General features: G+C 35.5%; 1 protein-coding gene across 1 annotated transcript in view; it reads left to right on the forward strand.

Annotated features, from left to right (window-relative positions):
* Window positions 1–1,204: 1,204 nt before the first annotated feature.
* The window catches only part of LOC135125337 (uncharacterized), a 151,784-nt gene continuing 130,852 nt past the window's right edge, over window positions 1,205–22,136 (forward strand). Inside the window, exon 1 of the mRNA XM_064050837.1 lies at window positions 1,205–1,575. The gene's annotated coding sequence lies outside the window, so the exon portion shown is untranslated. The remainder of the gene's footprint in view (window positions 1,576–22,136) is intronic.

The raw sequence follows: 22,136 nt of genomic DNA on the forward strand, positions 1-22,136 counted from the left end.
GATGAGCAATTCAGGTTCTCATAGATCAATGAAAAGCAATGGGAATATGACGTTTCTGTTACTGTAATTTGTCCCGTTTTTTTTTAAATCAACTGTACATGTGATATGTAGGGGAAAGGGAGGCAGGGTGGGTAGCTTTTTTGAAAATATTATGCATAATTCCTGTTCCTCTGTTAGTTATTATCAATATTACCTAAACGTTTCCGTTATTATGCATAATAACTGAAAATTTCAGTTATTACGCATAATAACTGACAAGTTTAGTTATTACGCATAATTCCTAAAATGTCTAGTTATTATGCATAATAACGGATTTCGGATATTAGCTGTAACAGATACATTTAAACAACTAGCAGCGTAGAATTCTGTCAAAATTGGAATATCTTTATTCAAAGCTGAGTGCGTCCCTTTTAAGCAAACTTTCAATTTACGTCGTAGAAATATTCATATATTTTATAAGAGAACTTCTAACAAACTCTCAACTTTGAATAATTACGGTGTAAAATTGACATTTAAACATGGATTTTAAAATTAAAATGACAGGTGCAGTTTTTGAGAAAGTTTCACTTGTTGTTTATGCTGTCATCGTAAATTTGACATGTTGATGAACTGCGCTGGTAAATCGGTTATTTTTCTGGATTTGACGTTTAAATGTGGTTTAATTAAAGTAGAAGAGACGGTGTTTTTATTTTTCACAGTTGTTACAGTCTCAACACAATAGAAAACTTGAGGCGAATCGTCAATACTCGGTGATAATAACAGTGTAGGGTTGACATTTCTTGCACCATCCTCCCACGAAAACCTTCACCTTGAAGCTCTTTTATTAGAAAAAGTCAATACCCAAGTTCCCGGTATCCAATGATCTCCCAATTACGCGAAACATAACAATTCTTATTAACTCATAAACGCCGCGCATCCTTTTGACACTTCCCCGAATCGCAGTGCAAAATCGCCAACCTTGAAATGAATAAAAGTAAAAAACCCAAGACGGCCAAAACAGAGTCGCAGCCGCGAATTCCCACCGCCTCCTGCATCCTGCACACTTGCACCTCCAGCAACCTGCCACCTCCCTCCATCATCCCGGCATTTCCTCCTCCGCCTCACGTGAGCAGCAGCTACAAAGTGGTTTTACCGTCGCTTCGGTCGTCGGCCCCCACTCCAGCCCCCACCGCCGCGTTGTTTTCCTCGTCGCCTGCTCCGCTCATTCGAGGTCTCGCAGCCGTCGCCTCCGTGTCGCTCGCGCCGCCAACCGACAAAAGTGTAATTTTTGAGTGAAGCGTCGCGCCCAGCCATGGACGTCTCTCGGCCTACCCCGCTCGCGCCCTAGCAGCCCCCCGCCCCCGCGATGCGCCGCCGTGCACTGTGACTACGCTGTGTTTACTCGACGATAACTCGGTGTGATTGTGGTGTGTGACTATTTTGGTTCCTGCCATCGCTGCCACGTCGCCGCCGCTGGGCTATTTTGGGCGGCAGAACCGATCGAGGTGGTGCGAGTGCCATTTTCGCTACTCTTTGTGAAGTGCGAGTGACAGTGATTTGGATTACGGTGTGTCTTTGTGGATTACAGCGGAGAGGGTGAGTACCGCTTCGTTGAGACCAGAGACGGTACTAGGAGGTGCCGCAATGGCGAGCGGGCATCCAGTAGGCGGCCGCCGGATTACCAACTTTCGAGACGAAAAATCGGGAAAGCGGTTCAAGGTTGCGGGAGTGATAAAAACAGACAAATACGAAGCGTCTTAATATCGCGAAATTATAAAATTCGAAAATACAACGAAAAAAAAAAAGTGTCGTGTGAACCTGACTCACTTTTCTTATCGTCTTGTCACGTCTCCCCGACAACCGTTTTGTTTTTCTTTGATTGGAATTGGGTCGAGTTTACACTGAAAAACTGTCAAAACGTACGCTGATTATTTCGAACCCGATCTTGTTGCCTCGCTGCCAACTGTCTCGGATATTATTAAAAGTGATGAATAGAGAAACTTTTTTTAATATGCACGTTACCAACCTTGACGGTGTTTAGTGTCTAATGTCACACGTCAAAACTGACAGGTGGAGAAGCACGTTTTAATCCGAAACAAAAGACTCGGCATTGTTTGACTGTCGACGCTCGAAGAAACTTTCAGGAATCATCAGTGCAACGGAATGATTAAAATAGAACAGATTTAGTTATTTCTGTGTGGGTAGTTACACAGAAACAAATACGACACTCGAAATTTTGGTCGGTGTAAAACGTCTTCGGACACTTGTCGCGCAAATTTGAGGTTATTTTGCATAACTTGTCACCGTCAATTTTGACAATCACGCAATCATCCATAGATTATAGAAAAGTCAGGTTCACACAACTCAAATGACGCTCCGTTTTGACACTTTGACTAATTCGAAACGTGTGTTTGCACTCGTTTGAAGTTAGCGTCACCCAAAACAATGCGGTTATTAATAAAAACAAACCACGAATTTTTGATAATTGGCAACAACAAAACAAACACCGCGCCAAAATTACACTCGCTTCCTTGCGTTGTATCTATTTGAGGTTATGTGTTTACTAGATTTCGAAGCGCGTAAGTGCCATTTTGAAAACTTACCGCGGCCATTAACCTCACTTATTCCCACCTGAGCTTTTGTTTTGGATTAAAACGTGCTTCTGCACCGCCATTTCTACATCGACGGTTTAGTCAACATAACCCCAAATTTACACTCGCGACTTTTCAATTAACGACATTTGCGCTAAAGCAGTTCAAGGTTGGCCGCGTTTTTCGGTGTAAATCGGGCCAGTTGTGGTAGATCTAAGAACCTGTTGGTTCAAAATTGTGCAAACGCTGTAAGTAAACACTCTTCCAGATGTAGTAAACCTGATTTTTTTGGGACAAGTTCGCACTCGAAAAGCTCTTCGGATGACATTGGTAATTGAAAAGTTAGAATGACAGTTGTTTATTCCGCGATTAACTCGTGTGATTGTGGCTTGACTGACTACTCTTGTTCCCGCGGGCTATTTCGCCCATGCGAGCGAAAGTAATGGTTGCGGTTTCCCTTTTATCCGTTTTCAAGTAGTACCCCCCTGTGAGGGTTAAGTACCGCCTTCTTGACGCGCTAATAGTAGGCGGCGCACGGATTGCCAACCTTCAGACAAAAACGCTAATCGTATTAGGATTGCAAAATGTTGTAGTGTGAAAAGGGTTTAGGGGATTGTTGTTATTATGCGGTCGAAGCTGTCAAAACATGCAATTGTTTCCGATCGTTTGTCACGTGACGTAAGTGCGCTTTGATTGGAACTGGGTCGAGTTTACAACAGTGAAAAAGTGTCAAAACGTACGGTGATAATTTAGCCGTCTATCTTGAGTCGCGGCGCTGCCAACTGTCTCGGGTATTATTAAAGGTGATGAATCGAGGAGCTTTTTTAGTAAGTGCGGTACCAACCTTGGTGACTAAGTTCATGTGTCAAAAGTGACAGGTGCGGAGCACGTTTTAACCCGAAACAAAAGAGTGAGCATTGTTTCATTTTTAGAACCGATTTAGTTATTTTTGTGTGGGTAGTTTACACATAAATGTGACACTCGAAGTTCGTGATAGTGTGAAACGCGTTTGAGGTTATTTTGAAAGTAAATGATTAGATCTTTATCACGTTGGTGGTCGTGATGGTGTCAAAAATGTAATCTTTGCGTAAATTTTACTATTGTGATATTTATAGAGGTGATTTTTGACAATCGAGTAACCTAACCTCGTTTTTGTTCTTTTGTTGTGCACTTGTTACTCTTGTAACGTGAAACCAGTTGAACAGTGGTGTCGGGATTGATACAAGTAAATACGAAGTCGTTGGGTTCTGGTGACAGATCAAAGACAGGTTCACGCAGCTGAAAAATCACTTCCGACACAATTGGGGTTTGAGGTTATGTTATTTCGCGTTGCCAACCCCGCATTAAACTCCCCAAAAGCTTGTTTTTTTCGCAGTTCGCTTTCCAGCGACTGCATCCACCGCACACACGAACACTCCTACGGAACGTGAGTCAAATGCCACCCACTTTCCGACTCGCAAACCTCAAGAACTAGCAATCAATACACGTGTTCTCGTCGGTTCTTAAATTTCGAGCTCGTCACATTTGCGAAACTCGATTATCTCGTCTATTTTTATCGCCTAATTCAGCCTTCGATAAGCCGGCTGACATTCGTCAGCTCAGATTACGATAAAACAAAGATACGATAATTGCGTCCCGAAAAGGAAAAAAAAAGAAAGCCCCGCATCATCTACAATTCTACATGAGCGCCGGCGACGTCTTTGGGTCACTAACCTTGATGATTTAGCATTAGGGCGCGTCTGAGATCGATAATAATTGGGTTCACTGACGATACGAAATCTATTAGCAAACCATAATTGCCATGAGGTTTGATGTCAAATGAAGTGATTAATAAATGTTATTTTCGTGTGGATCGATGAGGTTTTGTTTGGGAGCAAAGTCGGCGGAGGGAGAAATGTCAAGGCCGAAAATCGCAATTCGAAGCCTACTGGGGTCCGAAAATTTTAGGCGCGTAGTGCCAACCGGACGACGCGAAAACGAAACTATTTCCGGTGCACAGTAACGGGCGAGCGGCGCGCCGAAAACGGGCGAGCGGGGTTGTCGGATCTATTGGTTTACGCTTGTTTTATTTGTGTAGTTTTTTTCAATATTTGTCAATAATGCGATAATACATGTATCACTTGGTACGTAAATATGGACTTTGTTGTTAAGCTCCGCCCCTCGGTCTCGCAACGAATAAAAAATTCATCACGATTGAGACCGGTGGGGTCAAAACAATAAAATACGTGAAATATTAAATGGTTAATTTGAGGTTAAAATTACGTCCAGCTGAGTCACCAGTGTTCCACAGTCCACCAATTTACACTATAAACATACAGAAAAGTGTTTTTTTTTGTGTACTTTTGCTTTTGAGAAAAAAAGAATATTCAGTATATATTTTTTCTAAAATGGTCTATTTTTTACAATACGATCATGCCTCAGACATATGGACTGTGCATTTAAGCTCCGCCCCTCGATTTGATAACGAATAAGAAATTCGTTACAATTGAGATCGGGCGGGTGGGTGGGGCTTATCCTTCGACTTTATTTTCGTAATGTAGACATTCTTCTTTCAACATTTAAATACCTAACATTTTAAATGGTCAATTTGAGGTTATAATTATCTCCAGCTGCGTCACCAGTGTTGCCAGATCCACCGATCTCTACGTTGTGTATATTAAACTTTTTATTTTTGTATAGTTTTTTCTTTTTCTCTCGATGTTTTGCTTTTGAGAGGATAAAAATATCCATTCCCGATTTTTCTCATAAGGGTCTATTTTCTCCAATACGACCATGCCTCGAACATATGGATTTTGCATTTAAACTCCGCCCCTCGATCTCCTAACGAATAAAAAATTCGTCACAATTGAGATTTTTCTTAATCGTCAAATTCATCATTTAAGTACATATTTTACTCTTGAAAGAAGATTGTCTATTACGAAAAGAAAGTGGTTGGCTACGAAGCCCCACCCACCCGCCCCATTTTAATTGTGATTAATTTTCTTATTCGTCGTGGGATGGAGGGGCGGAGCCTAAATAAAAAGTTAATTGACACTTGTGGCCCCTGAGATTCCTTCATACTCTTCTTAACAAACACACTCGGAACCCCCGAGATTCTTTAATAATCTTTTTAGAGAATCAAATATAAATTTTGCAATTAAGCCCCGCCCCTTGATCTGAAAACAAATGAAAAATTAATCACAAACTAAGTACAAAAAGAAGCGAATGACAAAGCCCCACCCACCCACCCCGGTCTCAATTGTGGTGAATTTTTCATTTGTCGTCAGATCGAGGGGCGGAGCTTAATTGCAAAATCATATTTGTCAACAAAAATTAACTGTTTTAGATATGTGTGAAGTATTTTGTTATGAAAAAAAAACTAGGTATATTAAAAAAAAGCTAAATATAACAACGTCCACCCGCCCTACTACAATCGCGATTACTTTTTTTATTCGTCGTTAGACGGGGGGCGGAGCTTATTTACAAAGGTCATATTTCTCTACAAGAAATTACCATGTTAAACATGATTTAAGTATCGTGTTGTGCAAGAAAACTGTATATGTTAAAAAAAGACGCCAATATGCCCCACCCACCCGCCCTAATCTCTTGTGATAATTTTTTTGATTCGTTATGAGACGGATCGGGCGGAGCTTAATTACGAAGTCCATATTTCTGTACAAAAAATTACCAAGTGAAACATGTTTGATCGTATTCTCGAAAATAGAATATTTTGAGTCAAAATAGGGAATGCATATTCCTATTTTCTCAAAAGTAGATCTGGCAACCTGGGTGACGTTTCACATGGCCATTTCTTCTTTAAAGAAATAGAGATTTTGCATTTAAGCTCCGCCCACCAGCTGACGACGAATAAAAAAATTCATCACAATTGAGACATGGGCGGGTGGGTGGGGCTTAATCATTGACTTCTTTTTCTTAATGTATATAGTTTATATTTTGACAACAAATGGTAAAAATCATCACAATTGTGATGGGTGGGGCTTAATTATTGGCTTGTTTTTCTTAATATATACAGGGTGATGAAAAAAATGTTTGAACCAGATGTTTCAAAATTGACTTCGTAACTTTGATGCTTTATTGTTATTAAATTATTAATACTTAATTGTTTAACAAGACAATGCAGTCCATTAAACCGCATTAGAATTATGAGGTTAATTAACCAATTTTGACGTTTAATATTTTCAAAAGTTTGGTGTCGGTTTTTTTTAACTAATTTTTATCACTCTGTATGGTCTTCTTTCAACAATAAAATACAATGTAAATTGCCAATGGTGAATTTGGGGTTAGAATTATGTCCAGCAGAATCACCAGTGTTGCCAGATCTACCGATCTCTAAGTTGTGTATATTAAAATTTTTATTTTTGTATAGTTTTTTCTTTTTCTCTCGATCTTTTACTTGTGAGAGGATAAAAATATCCATTCCCTATTTTTTCTACTAAGGGTCTATTTTCTCCAATACGATCATGCCTCGAACAGAGAGATTTTGCATTTAAACTCCGCCCCTCGATCTCATAACGAATAAAAAATTCGTCACAATTGAGATTGGGCGGGTGGGTGGGGCTTAATTTTTGATTCATTTTTCTTAATCGTCAAATTCATCATTTTAAGTACATATTTTACTCTTGAAAGAAGATTGTGTCTATTACGAAAAGAAAGTGGTTGGCTAAGAAGCCCCACCCACCCGCCCCATTTTAATTGTGATTAATTTTCTTATTCGTCGTGGGATGGAGGGGCGGAGACTAAACAAAAGGTTCGTAAATGTCATAATAATTTAAAATCGACACTTGTGGCCCGTGAGATTCCTTCATAATCTTCTTAAAAAGCACACTCGGAACCCCCGAGATTCTTTAATAATCTTTTTAGAGAATCAAATATTTTGCAATTAAGCCCCGCCCCTTGATCTGAAAACAAATGAAAAATTAATCACAAACTAAGTACAAAAAGAAGCGAATGACAAAGCCCCACCCACCCACCCCGGTCTCAATTGTGGTGAATTTTTCATTTGTTGTCAGATCGAGGAGCGGAGCTTAATTGTAAAATCATATTTTGTCTACAAAAATGAACTATTTTAATTATGTCTGGAGTATTGTGTTATGAAAAAAAAAACTGGGTATATTAAGAAAGAAGCTAAATATAGCAACGTCCACCCGCCTCATTTCAATTGCGATTCTTTTTTTCATTCGTCGTGAGACGGGGGGCGGAGCTTATTTACAAAGTTCATATTTCTCTACAAGAAATTACCATGTTAAACATGATTTAAGTATCGTGTTGTGCAAGAAAACTGTATATGTTAAAAAAAGACGCCTAAGAATATGCCCCCTCCCCACTCGCCGTAATCTCTTGTGATCTATTTTTTTGATTCGTTATGAGACGCTAGCGGGCGGAGCTTAATTACGAAGTCCATATTTCTGTACAAAAAATTACCAAGTGAAACATGTTTGATCGCATTCTGGAAAATAGACTATTTTGAGACAAAATATTCCTACTTTCTCAAAAGTAGATTTGGCAACCTTGGTGACGTTTCACATGGTCATTTCTTCTAAAGAAATAGAGATTTTGCATTTAAGCTCCGCCCACCAGCTGACGACGAATAAAAAAATTCATCACAATTGAGACATGGGCGGGTGGGTAGGGCTTAATCATTGGCTTCTTTTTCTTAATGTATATAGTTTATATTTTGACAACAAATTCATCATAATTGTGATGGGGGGTCTGAACCAAATGCTTCCAAAATGACTTCGTAATTTTGATGCTTTATTGTTATTAAATTAACAAGACAATGCAGTCCGTTAAAACACATTAGAATTATGAGGTTAATTAACCAATTTCGACGTTTAATATTTTCAAAAGTTTAGTGTCGGTTTTTTTTACTATTTTTTTATCATTCTGTATTCTTTCAACAATAAAATACAATGTAAATTGCCAATGGTGAATTTGGGGCTAGAATTATGTCCAGCTGAATCACCAGCGTTGCCAGATCTACCGATTTGCATTATTATAAGTTTAGTGAAGTCAAGTTGTGACTACTAAAAATTGTATTTTGCATTTAAATTTAAATAAAGAAATGTCAAAGTGAGCAATGTCGACACTGTCAAAAACAAAAAATACCTGCTGTCAAAAAATGACGAAAACTAGCAATATTCGTGTTTCAGTTGCCCGTCACACTAAATTTCCGAATTTTCCCGACCTCTCCCGAAGCCGCACGAAATTCCTCCGCTCCATCTGGCAACGCCGCTCATCGCTCTATCCGTTAGATGCGCCACTGACCTTCGACTCGTTTTTACTAAGATGGAGCGGAATTTATCGGGACCACCTGAAGACGTCGGGAATGTTTCCGAACCGTATCAAGATCGAACCGCGTCGACCGTTCCCGACGCTCCCGAAATTTCGGCAACGTAACCTCAAAAGTGACTCAGCGCCTCCTTGATGTTCGCAAAATAGCGCTTTTTGAAAAAACGTCACGTCATTGCAATTAAGGTCACGCTCAAGCCGACGAAGGTTACGTTGTTACGAGCGAATTCTGGACGGAGTCTCGGGTTTATTGGATTTTAATTATGTCACTTTCACAGGTGTTCGATATGTTTGATTATTTAACGAGGATACGAGTTTTTCCTGCTCGACGTTTTTGTGCTCGTTATCGGCGTATTTTTTGTTGTTTATCAGCACATCCTTGGTGGGTATTTGTTTTGGGTGTTTGGTTTGAGGTTAGGGGTTTTGTGGTGTGAAATGGGCTTCTGTCATTTTATCGAATGTCAGTCAGTCAAGTCGTTCGTGTTTTGATTTAATCGCAAACGTCAACATTGATAGTGGAGATTGTGGTGTGACAACAACAAATCCCTGAAAAAGCTTTGAGGTGGTACCAACTGGCGATGTAAAAATTACTATTTATTTGCTGCCAACCGTCGGAATAAAATTTTCTCTGGGTGTATGATTGCGTGCGTCCTGAAATTTTCCACGCACGTTTCCGCCGCCTCCACCCAGCGAGTCAATTCTCGTCTCTTCGAATATGCAAACATACAACCCCCCCAGGGGTGCCACACAAACTTTCTACATTCCTACCAACATAACTTGATCAATTATCAAAACTTCGATACGGGCTTCATCCATATTTGATGCTCCAGATTCAAGCCGGCGAATTCTCAATCCGGTAATTAAATCCTCTTCTTCATCCTCTTCGCAAAGAACCCGATCGATTCACGTAAAGCCATAAAACATCCGTCTAATTAATCCGGCCGAAGTGAGGTTATGACGTCGCTGACTTTCACGGTTCACGGCCTACTCCAATTAGATGTTTTTTGCGCGGAATTTCTCTTAGGAATGTCGGATTGGCCGGCGATTAGGTGCCTCGGCTACGCCTCGGCCTGGCGGCTTTTGGGGTGGAGAGTGCAGTTTGGCGACGGAGTCGCCGGCATTTCTCGTAACGGCTGTTTTACCGTTCTTTATTCTGTGCATGAGAACAGAATGTTGAAACGCCGACTAAAAGTGGGACAGCAGTTTCTAGCCTCGGCCATTGCCTTTGCCTCTGCTGGTCGATTTAATAAGTCGACAAGGTTGACTTTCAACTCGACAGATCGGAGACATTGACTCCGTTTCGGAAAAAGGCGACTTTTCGTCACTATAACACACGACGTAGTGCACATTCCGATGCTACCCGTTCACCTGTGCTTTGGGGTGCAGGTACGGGGGTTGCACCCTAATGAAGACGAACGCTATCGATTATTCGTCTGGGCGAATGTGTCAGCCACCCTGTATTTATTGACGGACCTCCCCTTGCATTATGCAACCCTAGACTGTGCGAGTATTATACGGACGACAAAGCTGTCGAAAATGGATAGATTTTTGTTGCATTATTCGGGCCCGGGTTTTGTTAGGAGTGTGAAGGGAAAATTGATTTTTTTTGTGAGTCGGACGCCATCTTGACAGGTGCGGCGGCGAATTTTGTTTGGTTTTTGGGGAGATGGATACGGGAAGATCGCCACTGCTATCAACAAAAGGATAAAGTGATGTTTGTTCTGGGACGATAAACCGAAAGCGGCGTTTATTTCAAAGAAGGAATATTCGAATCGGGTTTAGGGAGTTTCAATTCTTATTAGTGGCAGCCGTGAAAGCACGATTCACAACGAAGAAGAATTTGTTTGCCTTGAAAATACCTATGTTGCACAATTGTTATTTGTTGCCAACAGTTCGAGTTAAATCACCAAATTCGATAAATAAGTCTCAGATGTCACAACACCAGCTGTAAGAGTACATTCCACACTAAACAAAAATTAATTTTTTTCATATTTTTAACAAAAGATGAATCATTGGCTTGTTTTTCTTAACTTCTATACTTTTCTTTCAACAACACGACACTTAAAACATAATTATAACCTCAAATTCACTGTTTTAAGTTTTAAGTATTTTATTGTTGAAGGAAGACTGTTTATTACGGAAAGAACATCTATGGATATGCCCCACCCACTTAAACTTTGATCAACATTCTTATTCGTCGTGAGACGGAGGGCGGAGCTTAAATGCAAAGTTTATATTTCCTAACAAAAAAGAAAACTACACAAATTAACAAAAAAAAGTCAAAATAAATCAGCCCTAGAAAGTTTTATTTGCTACCAACTTAATTCAACAGGCAGTGAATTTTTAATTTTTGAATAGACGGTAGTTCTAACCTCAGATTTATCATTTGATATTTTAAGTGTTTTATTGTTGAACGAAGGCTATGTATGTTAAGAAAAGAAAATCAAAGGATAAGCCCCACCCACCCGCCCCATCTAAATTGTGATTCATTTTCTTATTGGACGTGAGACGGGGGTGGAGCTTAAATGAAAAGTTCGTATGTGTCATGATCATTTAAATTCGACACACGTGGCCCTCAAGATTGTGTCAAAATCTTTAAAATAGACACAAGCAAATATGAATTTTGTAACTAAGCTCCGCCCTCGAACGATTTTTTAATTTCTGTTTCAGTTTTTCGGAGAATCCATTTTTCGACTTCTTGATTTTTACTCTTCTCGATTTTTCGACTTTCGATGTTTCTGTTCCTCGGTTTTTCGATTTTTCAATTTTTTGATGTCTCAATTTTTCGACTTCTTGATTTCTAGATTTTTCGATTTCTCGGTTACTCATATTCTCAATTTTCCCACATTTTGATTTTTCGTTTGCTCAATTTTTCAACTTCGATTTCTCGATTTTTCAATTTTCTGTTTTTTGGGTTTTGTGATTTTTTAATTTTTTTGTTTTTCATTTTTTCGATTTTCCGACTTTCCGATTTTTCAATTTTTCGACTTGTTTAAAATGGTAAATTTTTGTATATACATTAAGAAAAAAACTCGATCTTTCGTTTTCTTAATTTTTCAACTTCGATTTGCCAATTTTTCGACTTGTTGATTTCAAAATTTTTCGAATTTTCGATTTCTCTGCTTTTGTTTTCTAAATTTTTTAAACTTTGATTTTAGGATTTTTCAGTTTTTCTATTTATTTTTTGATTTTTCGACTTTTCGATTTCTGAATTTTTTGACTTTTCTATTTCTAAATTTTTCGATGTTTCGATTTTTTTGATTTCTTGATTTTTCAATGTTGCTATTTTTGAAATTTTCCTGACCCTGAATTCCAAGATTCTAGATTTCTGGATTCTAGATTACAGGATTTTAGATTCCAATTTTCTAGAGGCCGAGATTCTAGAATTCGATATATTCTACATTCCAAGACTGAATTGTAATATACTAAATGCCTGTCTTAAGTTCTAATTCAGATTCTTGGAACTCAAAATCCTGAAACTCGAAAACCCGAAACTCATAATCTAGAATCTTGAAATCTAGAACCTTGGAACCCAGAATCGTGAATCTTGGAATCTAAAATCCTGTAATCTAGAAAGTTTGAATCTAGAATCCTGAAATCTAGATTCTTGATATTCAGAGTCTTCTTACTATTTATAAACATAGAATTTCAAAACTTAAAACCTGGAATTTAAAATGTAATGCATATTAAGAATTTTGGATGCTAGAATTTGACACTTTTGGTTTAAGATATATTTTCTTTGACTTAAGGCATTTTTCTGAAAATGCAATATTTTTAAAAGCTTAGATCTCTAGATCAAATGATTTAGAACTGTAGAACATTAGTTAATAATTTCGGATATTAGAATTTAGATTCTTGGAACCCAGAATCCTGAAACTCCAAAACCCGGAACTCATAATCTAGAATCTTGAAATCTAGAACCTTGGAACCCAGAATCGTGAATCTTGGAATCTAAAATCCTGTAATCTAGAAAGTTTGAATCTAGAATCCTGAAATCTAGATTCTTGATATTCAGAGTCTTCTTACTATTTAGAAAGATAGAATTTCAAAACTTAAAACCTGGAATTTAAAATGTAATGCATATTAAGAATTTTGGATGCTAGAATTTGACACTTTTGGTTTAAGATATATTTTCTTTGACTTAAGGCATTTTTCTGAAAATGCAATATTTTTAAAAGCTTAGATTTCTAGATCAAATGATTTAGAACTATAGAACTTTACTTAATAATTTGGGATATTAGAATTTAGATTCTTAGAATTCAGAATCCTGAAACTCCAAAACCCGGAACTCAGAATCTAGAATCTTGAAATCTAGAACCTTGGAACCCAGAATCGTGAATCTTGGAATCTAAAATCCTGTAATCTGGAAAGTTTGAATCTAGAATCCTGAAATCTAGATTCTTGGTATTCAGAGTCTTCTTACTATTTATAAACACAGAATTTCAAAACTTAAAACCTGGAATTTAAAATGTAATGCATATTAAGAATTTTGGATGCTAGAATTTGACACTTTTGGTTTAAGATATATTTTCTTTGAATCAAGGCATTTTTCTGAAAATGCAATATTTTTAAAAGCTTAGATTTCTAGATCAAATGATTCAGAACTATAGAACTTTAGTTAATAATTTAGGATATTAGAATTTAGATTCTTGCAATTCAGAATCCTGAAACTCCAAAACCCGGAACTCAGAATCTAGAATCTTGAAATCTAGAACCTTGGAACCCAGAATCGTGAATCTTGGAATCTAAAATCCTGTAATCTAGAAAGTTTGAATCTCGAATCCTGAAATCTAGATTCTTGGTATTCAGAGTCTTCTTACCTATTTATAAACACAGAATTTCAAAACTTAAAACCTGGAATTTAAAATGTAATCCATATTAAGAATTTTGGATGCTAGAATTTGACACTTTTGGTTTAAGATATATTTTCTTTGACTTAAGGCATTTTTCTGAAAATTCAATATTTTTAAAAGCTTAGATTTCTAGATCAAATGATTTAGAACTATAGAACTTTACTTAATAATTTAGGATATTAGAATTTAGATTCTTGGAATTCAGAATCCTGAAACTCCAAAACCCGGAACTCAGAATCTAGAATCTTGAAATCTAGAACCTTGGAACCCAGAATCGTGAATCTTGGAATCTAAAATCCTGTAATCTAGAAAGTTTGAATCTCGAATCCTGAAATCTAGATTCTTGGTATTCAGAGTCTTCTTACCTATTTATAAACACAGAATTTCAAAACTTAAAACCTGGAATTTAAAATTTAATCCATATTAAGAATTTTGGATGCTAGAATTTGACACTTTTGGTTTAAGATATATTTTCTTTGACTTAAGGCATTTTTCTGAAAATTCAATATTTTTAAAAGCTTAGATTTCTAGATCAAATGATTTAGAACTATAGAACTTTAGTTAATAATTTAGGATATTAGAATTTAGATTCTTGGAACTCAGAATCTTGAAACTCCAAAACCCGGAACTCATAATCTAGAATCTTGAAATCTAGAACCTTGGAACCCAGAATCGTGAATCTTGGAATCTAAAATCCTGTAATCTAGAAAGTTTAAATCTAGAATCCTGAAATCTGGATTCTTGGTATTCAGAGTCTTCTTACTATTTATAAACATAGAATTTCAAAACTTAAAACCTGGAATTTAAAATGTAATGCATATCAAGAATTTTTGATGCCAGAATTTTACACTTTTGGTTTAAGACGTATTTCCTTTGAATTTCTGAAAATTCTATATTTTTAAAAGCTTACATTTCTTGATCTCTGTAAATCTAAGACTTTGAATGCCTAGATTCTAGATTTCAGTATTTTAAATTCCAATATTCTAGAATTCGAAATTCTACATTCAGACTCTGAATTGTAAGATTCTACATGGCTGTTCTGAGTAATGCAATAGATACAGAATTAAATAAGTAAATACCAAGATTATGAATTCCAAATTTCTAGATTCAACATTCCAATATTCAAAATTCTATTCAGAGATTCTAGATTCAGAGATTCTAGACTAAGAGGTTCTAGATTCCGATATTCTACATTCAAAATTCCAGGATTCTGAATTCCAAGATTCTAAATTGTTGACCTATGTTTTACCGTTCTGAATGATTAGGTTTAGAATTTTAAGCTTTTAAAAATATAGAATTTTTAGAAAAATGCGTTAGCTCAAAAAGACCAAAACCTCAAATTCTTGAAATCATTGATCCAAAATTTTTAATAGATATGTACTGCATTTGAAGCTCGAAGTTTTAGTTTGAAAATTCTACTACAGATAAGTAAATACTAATTGGACTCTGAATTTCAAGCTTCTAAATTCCAAGATTTTAGAAACCGAGATCCTAAGATTCCAATATTCTGGATTCCAGGATTTTGAATTCCAAGGTTCTACATTTCAAGATTCTGAATTTCAAGATTCTAAATTCTAATATTCTATACTGATGACTTAGGATCTACTATTTTAAATCATATGATCTAGAAATTTAAGCTTTTTTAATACGTCGACTCGAAGAAAATACATCTTAAACCCAAAGTGTCAAATTCTTAATATGTACTACATATTAGTTTTGAAATTCTAAGATCGTAAATACTAGGACTCTGACCAACATTCTAGATGCTAGATTCTAGAATTCGAGATTCTATATTCCAAAGTTCTAGATTCCAAGATTCTAGATTTTGGAGTTCTGAATCATTAGATCTAGAAGTTTAAGCAAAGTATTCAGAAAAATGTATTCACTCAAAGAAAATCCATCTTAAACCCAGAGTGTCAAATTCTTGAATTCTAGGTTCCAAAATTCTTAATATGTTACTACATTTTAAGCTCCAAGTTTTAGTGTCTAAATTCTAAAATTGTAAATACCAAGACTCTGAATACCTAGATTCTAGATTCCAAGTTTCAAGATTATATATGCTAGATTCTAGCTTTCGAGATTCTAGATTCGGAGATTCTAGATTCCAATATTCTAAACTGTTGATACTATTTTAATATTCTATATTCCGGAATTCCTGATTTTGAGTTCCCAGATTCTGAATTTCAAGATTCTACATTCCCAGTTTCTAAATTGTATTGCTCTAAATTGTTGGCTGAAGTTCCACAGTTCTGAATCATTATATCCAGAATTTTAAGGTTTTAAAAATTCTGAATTTTTAGAAAAATGCGTTAATTAAAAACACATTTTAAATCCAAAATCTCAAATTCTTGAAATCTTTGATCCAAAATTTTTAATATGTAGTACAATTAAAGTTCCAAGTTTTAGTTTTGAAACTCTAACTTGTAAATAGTAAAATCCTGAATTCCAAGATTCTAGATTTCTGGATTCTAGATTACAGGATTTTAGATTCCAATATTCTAGAGGCCGAGATTCTAGAATTCGATATATTCTACATTCTAAGACTGAATTGTAATATATTAAATATCTGTCATAAGTTCTACCGTTCTAAATCGTTACATACAGATAGATAGATATCTAATGATTTAGAACAGCCACTTAGAATCTTACAATTCAGAGTCTTGGAATGTAGAATTCCAATTCTAAAATCTCGGCATCTAGAATATTGGAATCTAATATCCTGTAATCTAGAATCCTGAAATCTAGAATCTTGGTATTCAAAGTCGTAGTACATATTTTATTCTTGAACGAAGGCTGTATTTTAGAAAAATTAAATTGTGATTAATTTTCTTATTGGACGTGAGACGGGGGCGGAGCTTAAATGAAAAGTTCATATCTGTCATGATAATTTAAAATTGACACGTGGCTGTCAAGATTGTGTCAAAATCTTTAAAATAGACTCTTGTGGACCCCAATATTCTTTAATCATGTTTTTAAATAGCCAAGCAAATATGAATTTTGCAATTAAGCTCCGCCCTCGATCTTCCTACAAATGAAAAATTCGTTACAATTGAGACAGGGGCGGGTGGGTGGGGCTTAATTAATCATTGGTTTGTTTCTCTTAATATATAGTTTTCCTTTAACAACAGGATATTTGAAACATAATTCTAACCTCAAATTCACCATTTGATATTTTAAGCGATTTATTGTTGAATAAAGACTGTCAGGAAGTCAAAGGATAAGCCCCACCCACCCGCCCCATCTAAATTGTGATTAATTTTTTTATTCGACGTATGACGGAGGGGCGGAGCTTAAATAAGAAGTTCCTAAGTGTCATTATCTTCTTAAAATACACACTCAGGACCCCCAAGATTTTTCAATAATCTTTTCAGAGACTCAAACAAATATGAATTTTGCAATTAAGCTCCGCCCTTCAATCTGACAAGCAATTGAAAATTCATCATAATTGAGATAGTGATGGGTGGGTGGGGCTTAATCTAGCATTGGTTTCTGCTTCTTAATATATAAATATATAGTTTTCTTTCAATAACACAACACTTAAAATATTGAGGTGTCCGAAATTGTGTCTTAGTAATTAAAAATAGAAATTTGTGGCTCTCAAGACTGTGTCAATCATTTTAAAATTAACACCACACCTAGCCCTCGACATTGTATCATAATCATTTAAAATAGACACGTGTGTCCTCGGAAATTGTGACATAATCATTTAAAATTGACACACGTGGCCTTCGAGATTGTGTCAGAATCATTTAAAATAGACACTTGTGGCCTCGGAAATCGTGTCATAATCATTTAAAATTGACACTTGTGTGTTACTTCATAATCTTCTTTGAAAAGACACTTTAACAACAGATCTAAGATATATAACGGTTTTAGAAGATTTATACTAAAACATTCGTATGATTGCCAACTGTTTGGCACAAAAAGTACTAAAATGGGTGTCTGGTATAAAAGTACGTTTTACACCAGACAATGGATAATTCACAACAAACAAAATCGCGTGATTACTTTAGCGTCACTGCCAACTGTAAAACGAAAAAAGACCAAATCCCGGTTGGCGAATAGTTTGTGGTAAATGTCACTGAACAAGACATCTAATACGACAGCGGTTTGGGAAGATTTGTTCGTGCGATTGCCAACTCTTCACCGTAAAAATCACTAAAACGAGTATCGCGCTTTTTAGAAGAACGTTTTACACCAAACCAAACTACACCATAATTTAATAAAATAGTTACTTCAAGCAGTAACTTTAACGCAAGCACTAAATTAAAAGAAAACAGTGAACGTTTACTTTGAAGGTTCATTCGGACGTTATCGTCCTTGCGACCGTTATCTGCACAAACCCCTCTCGCATCTTTAACTGGCGTTATTTTCCCACCCATAACTAAATCCCCATTTAGCTCCGACCATAAAACCGTCCACGTACATTTAACTCGATCCGGTCTTGTTTATTATTGCATTACGGATAAATCTTCGCGAGTTTGTGGCGAAATGCAACAGTAAGACTCGTAATGAATCTTAATTCACTAACAAAGTCATTTCCGCTTGGGAATCTCCGCCTCCGCACTAATTCCGTAGTGTTGCATTAATAAAACACATGGAGACGCTTTATGGGGATATTATTAGCGGCGTTTCGGCCCGATGCTATCTTCAGCAGGGTGATTAGAGGTGCGAGCGTATGGGGCATCGATCTGTTCCTGTTTTGCAGCGGAATGAACTCGGAACAGACCACAAATAAAAAATTATAAAAATTCGCTGAGGCTGTTACAATCGAGGAGCAATTAAAAACACTTGACAGCGGCTGTGGAATTCAAAACTGGCTGTTGTCGTTCGGACGCCGAAAGAATAACGTCTGCGTTATTATCCGCAGTTACCTTTTACGTCCATTCTGCTTACAGTTCGACTGTAATTATGTGATACGCAGCGTGAACTTAATCGTGATTTCTCTCTGAACAGCGTCCACATGTGAAAGTTATAATTTACATAAGCTCGTAACTGTTGCGATGAACTTTACGACCTTTAACTGGCCGACTGTTGGATTGGATTAGTTTTATCGGAGTTTCGGGTTTTTGTAGTTGGTTTGCTTTTTGCGGCGACGGGGAAAATAAAAAGTAAACAGTTTTAAAAATTATTTGGATTTTAGTCACGACGAGATTTTTTTTTGAATTAATGGCTGCGAAAGAATGGAAGTTGGATCTTGTGGAGTATCGGATCGAATTTGGGGTTTACTTTATCGGCATGATTTTATCCGGACTTGGTGTCTATAAAACCCTAAAGCTATCACAATTGTATCAAATCAGGGAGTAAGCTGCTGATTAAACAATTAAATTTATTGTCACGGACTTATTTACTTACTTAATCATTGAACTGAAACTGGATATGAAAGTCTACATATATTCACTTTTCTGGGACTTTGAAATCTAGATTTAGATTGAATTATAGGCTGCGATTTTTCTGTCAATCAAGATTAAATTAAATGTTAACATTTGTTATTATTATTATAATTTATTTATTATGTACTATTATCCTTCTTCTATTTTACAATTTATTTGCTAGATAAAAATGAGTCATGTGCAAAGTTTTATCAAATCGATAAGAATTGATAAAAATTTGTGTTTATTCTGCAAAGCGTAATTTCGGTTATTATTTATTAGTTTCTACAGTTAAATCATGTTATGAATTAAGACCAAGCAAAAATTTTCTAACTACTAAAAAAATGAAAAATAAGGATCCATTTTTGACTCTTTGTATTTTGGACTGCCTACACGCATTTAAACAAAAATTTGGGTTTAATTAACATTTAAATGAAATGTAAGCCTTCCCATTCGTTAAAACATGGCAAGTATTTACCATTTTTTCTAAAAAAGTTCGTTATTTTTCGTGCGTTAACCTCACTTTTGGTAGTGTTAATTTTAAAAATAAATCGCATTCACTATCAGAAATTGGACTTGTTTAAGTTACGGTGCTAGATTCAAAGATTCTGGATTCAAGGATTCTAGATCACAAGATTTTAGATTTGGATCCCAGTATTTTGAATTCCACGATTCTCAGTTTCATGGTTTTAGATTACAAGATTCTAGATTACAAGATTTTAGAATCCGAGGTTTTTGATTTCAAGATTCTATATGCCGAGATTCTAGATTCTGGGTTCCGCGTTTCTGAGTTCAAGTATTCTGAATTGCAAGATTCTAAATTCTAATATTGTAAATTGTTGACTTAAGTTCTACTATTCTGAGTTATTAGATCCAGAAATATAAGCTTTTAAAAATATAGAATTTTCAGAAATTCTTAATACGCATTACATTTTAAGTTCCAGGTTTTTAGTTTTGAAATTCTAAGGTTATAAATAGTAAGAAGACTCTGAATATTAGGATTCTAGATTTCAGGATTCTAAATTCAAACTTTCTAGATTACAGGATTTTAGATTCCAAGATTCACGATGCTGGATTCCAAGGTTCTAGATTTCAAGATTCTAGATTCTGAGTTCCGGATTTTGAGTTCCAGGATTCTGAGTTCCAAGATTCTACATTCTAAATTCTAATATTTTAAATTCTTGATACGATTTCAATATTCTATATTCCGGTATTCTAACTAAACTAATTTAACTGTGGAACTTAAGCCAACAACAATTTAGAATAATACAATTTAGAATCTTGGAATGTAGAATCTTCAAATTCAGAATCTGGGAACTCAAAATCAAGAATACCGGAATATAGAATATTGAAATCGTATCAAGAATTTAAAATATTAGAATTTAGAATTTTAGAATGTAGAATCTTGAAATTCAGAATCTAGAATCTTAAAATCTAGAACCTTGGAATCCTGGAATTCAGAATCTTGAATCTTCGAATCTAGATCTCCAAAGCTAGAATCTAGCATATATAATCTTGAAATCTAAAATCCTGTAATCTAGAAACTTGGAATCTAGAATCCCGAAAACTAGGATCTAGGTATTCAGAGTCGTAGTACTTGAAATCTTAGAATTTCAAAACTAAAACTTGGAGTTTAAAATGTAGTACATATTAAGAATTTTGGATCTTACAAATCAAGAATGTCACTTTGGGTTTAAGTTGTATTTTCTTCGAGTCAACGCATTTTTCTGAAAATCCATTATTTTTAAAAGCTTAAATTTCTAGATCAAATGATTTAAAACAGTCGATCTTCAACAGTTTAGAATCTTGGAATCTAGGACTCGGTTTCTGAAATCTTGGAATCTAAAATCCTGAAATCTAGAAGCTTGAAATTCAGAATATAATTAGTATTTTCTTATCTAATTCTGTATCTAATGATTCAGAACGGTAGAATATCGAATTCTGGAATCTCGGCATCTAGAATGTTGGAATCTACAATCCTGTAATCTAAAAACTGGAATTTTGAAATTGAGTCTTGTAGGTATTTACAATAGTAGAATTTCAAAACTAAAACTTGGAGCTTCTATTAAAAATTTTGGATCAAAGATTTCAAGAATTTGAGACTTTGGGTTTAAAATGTGTCTTTTTCCTAATCATTCAGAACGGTCGAACTTAAGTCAACAACTTAGAATCTGGGAATTCAGAATCTTGGAACTTGGAATATCGGAATCTAGAATCTCTGAATAGAATTTTGAATGTAGAATCTTGAAAATTAGAACCTTGGAACTCAGAATCCTGAATCTGGGAATCTAGAATTTTGGAATTCTTCATAATCTTGTTATTTACTTATTTAATTCTGCATCTAATGAATTACTCAGAACAGGCATTTAGAATCTTACAATTCAGAGTCTGAATGTAGAATTTCGAATTCTAGAATCTCGGCCTCGAGAATATTGGAATTTAAAAACCTGTAATCTAGAATACTGAAATCTAGAATTTTGGCATTCGAAGTCTTAGATTTACAATCTTAGGATTTCCAAACTAAAACTTGGAGCTTAAAATGTAGTACATATTCAGAATTTAGGATCTTGGAATTCAAGTATTTTTTTGAAAATTCAATATTTATATAAGCTTAAATTTCTAGATCTAATGATTTAGAACGGTAGAGCTTCAGTTACCAATTTAAGATATTAGAAATTAGAATCTTGGAATGTAGAATCTTGAAATTCAGATTCGTGGAACTCAGAATCCTGAATCTTGGATTCTAGATTACACGATTTTGGATTTCAAAATTCTAGATGTCGATTTAAAAATATTTAATTTCTAGAAAAATGCGTTGGTTCAAAAAAACGTCTTCAACCCAAAGTCCCAAATTCTTGAAATTGTTGGTCTAAAATTTTTAATATTTACTACAATTTACGCTACAAATTTTAGTTTTGGATTCCTAAAATTGTAAATACTAAGACTCAAAATTATTAAGATTCTAGATTTCAGGATTCTAGGTTGCAACAAACTAGATTGCACAGATGCTAGATGCCGAGATTCTAGATACCAAGTATTCTTGAAATCCAGTA

The sequence above is a fragment of the Zophobas morio genome, unplaced genomic scaffold (genome assembly GCF_036711695.1).
Source record: "Zophobas morio isolate AGI-343-1 ecotype UQ-CSIRO unplaced genomic scaffold, CSIRO_AGI_Zmor_V1 ptg000008l, whole genome shotgun sequence".
NCBI lineage: Eukaryota > Metazoa > Arthropoda > Insecta > Coleoptera > Tenebrionidae > Zophobas > Zophobas morio.